Here is a 4,424-nt window from a genome sequence, read left to right on the forward strand (position 1 = left end):
CATTAGGACTCATCGGGACATCAGAAGAAGCAATTTTATGCTATGCCGAGTCTCGATAGGACTATGTAGGTGGATGGAGAGTTGCTAGGAGTTCTTCGGGGTAATTTATGTCGATAACACGAGGGACTTGGTCACAATGCGAACTCATCGGGGCATTGGAGGGACATAAATTAAACTATGTCGATACTCGATGGGACATATCGGTCTATGTTTCGGCTATCGAGAGGGAAACAAGGACCAAAAATGAAACAGCGTGTTAGCGATAGGTTACTCAATCGCAACCGCTAATTGCAAAATAGGTTACGCGTTCGACCACAGCTCCAAAACAAACATTTTTTTAATTATTTTAGACTATTTTATGCAATAAATAGTAAATCTTATTAAAAAAAGCAAACAAAAAACCCTGTGTAAAATTAACTACAAATTTATATGGGTATTTCGACATATTCATTTGAATCATTTGAAGATAATTTCAATATTATTGTTAATTGTTAATCACCCAAGGAGTAATCGCGTGTTACTTAGTGTGTACGACGGACTCGGCAAGGCCGCAGCTATTGCGCAACTAACAACGCATGGAAATCCATCAGAGAAGCGACAAAACCGATAACAACGCCTGGAAATCCAAGGTTGGACCTATCGGCATTACTCTCGCCGATTAAATTAATAAGGCAACGACGGTTACATCGGAGAATCGACAAAAACATAATATTGTCTTGCCGATAACCGAAAATCGCAACATAAATGACAGACGAAAACGGCAGTACAGAGATACTAACAGACACCAAACACCTAGCAAAACGACTATACAAACATACTAATAGGCATTTTACAATGGCTTTTTGGAGACAGCAAACACGCGTCGAGCGCTATATCTAACCCTAATGCGAATAATTTCAAGGTACAGAAAAAGAAGAATAACCAAAGCAAAAAAATAAATATGATTTTCACACAACGTATACAAATCTAAAAGAACGGCTACTCAACAAAACAATAAAACATGCAAATTTTCCAAATGTATACAACCAGAAAAATGGCTACTTAACATACCTGTTAACCTTCAGAAATGAACGCAGGCTGCCCTTGAAAACTAAGTCCTCACTACCTCCTTCAAACCCTTCTTTGCCTTCAAAAACGCCTTCAAAAATGCTGTCTCCTTCAAACCCTTCTTTGCCTTAAAAAACGCCTTCAAAAATGCCTTCAAAAACAGCATAACACTTGAACAAATGAGGGCTTTGGACTTTATCTAATCGCGCATTAGTCTATCCCTTTGTCCTCTTTTTTCCACAACACATAGAAAATGGCGGGAGCTCTGGTTGTACGTTCCACCTACCCACCTAACATGCGTGGGTTCGACATCATCCCATTTTTCAATGCAGATAATGGCGGAACGCGTCTATTCTGGCTCTATAGTATGGATTGACTAACACGCGTGTTTGTCTCGCATTTTACACCGTTGATTTTGCAGTTAGCGGTTGCGATTGACTAACCTGTTATGGACTAACACGCTGTACGAAAGGTCTATTTTGGAGCTATGGCATCAGTTTTCACTGAACGACTATGATTGATGGATTGACTGAGTAAGGACCCACCTATTAGTAGCACGTGCGAGACAACCACCACGGTTTGGAAGCCCGCGGCCTCTTTTTCCCATCGTTTTGGCGTCTGAACGCGGTCATCAACACTTGCCACCGGATGTTTGTTTTCTATGGCTTTTAATGTGCGTGTTAGGCACAACACATCAACCCGAGTCGCAGCCCACGATCCGCTATTTTCCAGCATGTCCACGTAGTTTCATGTGGGCCCCGACGTTTGAAACAGCCGACTCCAGGACATCTCCATGTCATTTTTGGTGGGTCCTACGCCTGCACCAAATGGGCATGGTATGGGCTATGCATGTCTCGAACATGTCCGCGATGCATGTCGTTGGTACGACAGGTCACTTTTGGATCCAGAATAGATGCGTCCCTAAAAATGTAACACGTTTACATAACAAAGTGTTTCCATTATATATTTAAATATAAAACATAGAGTACAAATGTAATCAGTCAAACAAGTTGGACTGTCAATAGCATGACCTCTATTGCCCACGTGCGTGTCAAAAAGTAGGCTAAATTTTCCAAAATTAAGTGTCTTTATAAAACCATAACCATGGAAAATATTAAATGTTTACATACCCCGACATCGACTAATTGAATAGAAATAACATCATCATATTGTCACTACGCACACGTGGACCCAAAAGTGACACATCAAATAGCACTTAAACAGACATTTAGGTCCTTGTCTGCGCCATGAAACATGACAACATTAACATAGTTGCCAACCCTCCACCCCATCTGTCCAGCTCAAATAATCATGTTGTGGTCACTTCATTGTGTGCATACTAGTCATATCACAGTCACTCCTACCTACATCCATGACAAGAAACATTTAAGGCCGCCATATTCCATACAAAACCAATCAAGTCAGGCTTAAATGAATTGCCTCTGCAAATTTAATAGAGATTCAAATTCGAAACAATACAAACATTAAAGATGGCACCACAACAAATACATGTTTGTACAAAAAAGACAAGGTCTCATCTCATTGCACTCACGGAGAAAGACACAGCAAGCATTGCAGCAAGAGAAAGACACAACACACATTGAAGAGAAGCAAACAGACACACCAAGCAGAGTTGCTTGACCAAAAAGACACAACACATCGAAGAGGACCAACAAGACAGAGGAGTAAGCAAACACAGTTTGTTTTCTAGGTATTAATCTTGTTACTGACCTACATGTTCATAGTCCTTCTTTACTGACGCTATGAAAAAACATTTTGTCCATTCACTTTCATAGTCAACTTTGTTCAAATGAACTGTTACGTTTATGTTTAAAAAATATACTATTACAAAGCTTACCAAAAAAAAATGGAAAAAATCATCGTCATACGCCCACACACCTTCAATTCTTCAGGACCCCATGGGACCATTCACCTAGAAGTTTTGCAAACTGTATTTTGGTTGGGGTGGCCACTGCTCTTCACCATCTTGCCCACCTGGACCTCCCACCACCTTTATTTCATGCCCATCAGGGCTTGACTCTTTCTCACGCAGAAACTGTTCCAACAATATCCACCCCACGACCGCTTCCACCTTACTTGTCTCCCAGTCCTCCCCAATTCTCCATCTAATAAAGGGGAAGAGGGTAGTTACTCCACCGTCATTGGTCCCATTCTGACAATCAAAACCAATACTTGGGATTGTCATGAGGAGCAAACCTTAAAGGTCATCAAGCCATTCCCCCCCCACACATGCCTTCATCAACCACTCTACCTTGTCCAACCTCTTCCCAATCTCCACCCCCCATGTAGCCACCATGAGCTAACAATATCCACATTTGTGTGATACCTGTGACGTGTTTGCATGAAGCAATCCCCAAGAAACACCTTCAAAGTAGTTAGAAATTTCTCTTCATGGTACTTGAATATGGATTTCAACCTCTTATCAGATATGTTGCTCAGAAAAGCCAGGTGTCGCCTCATTGTGTAAAGGGTGAACATGGCTTCCATTCTTTCCTGCAACTTCCCAACAACCACTTCTCTACTACAGAGAATAAGAAACATACAATATTATCCACGAAATGCCTTCTTTGCCCCTTTAAACTCTACCGACATAAATTTAATAGTGACCAAAATATATTGTATCTCTTCTGACTCAATGCACACTTCCCATTTCGATTTTCCAAACCACCTTATCCCACTACCACATGGAATTAATTGTCATACGCATTATAATTGACAAAAGGACTTTGTATTTATTATGATTTATGAGATTATTATTCCCTCACTCGATCTTTGTCATTAATTCTAGAAAATTAATAGTGTCCCTTTGCAATTCTCGTGTGTACGCAATTAATTCTCATGCATACACAATTACTTGACTGCTTCTTGTAGGGGAGAGGAGCCAGAACGTGTGCACCCTACCTTCAGGGGTCCACATGGCTACCACCTTTGACCGCTGGCCAGAGACAACTGAGTTGGCTACCCCTAATCAAAATATTGGGCACTAACATTATTTATATTTATAAATAGGGTTTCTTTGCGAATTTATACCCTCGCTTGGCTAAGTGAGTGTTTGTTGGTGGTATACATGTTATATGCACACACACACACACACACACACACACACACACACACACACACACACACACACACACACACACACACACACACACACACACACACACACACACACACACACACACACACACACATATATGAACATGTGTACATACATGAACTTATTGACATACATGTATGTGCATACATAATTACATATTTGTCTTTACATTTAAGTGTATATACATATATGTATATTTACATATATGTGTATATGCATATATGTATTTACATTTATTATGTCTTAAACTTTATCCTTG

The sequence above is a fragment of the Cryptomeria japonica genome, chromosome 6 (assembly GCF_030272615.1).
Source record: "Cryptomeria japonica chromosome 6, Sugi_1.0, whole genome shotgun sequence".
Classification (NCBI taxonomy): Eukaryota; Viridiplantae; Streptophyta; class Pinopsida; order Cupressales; family Cupressaceae; genus Cryptomeria; species Cryptomeria japonica.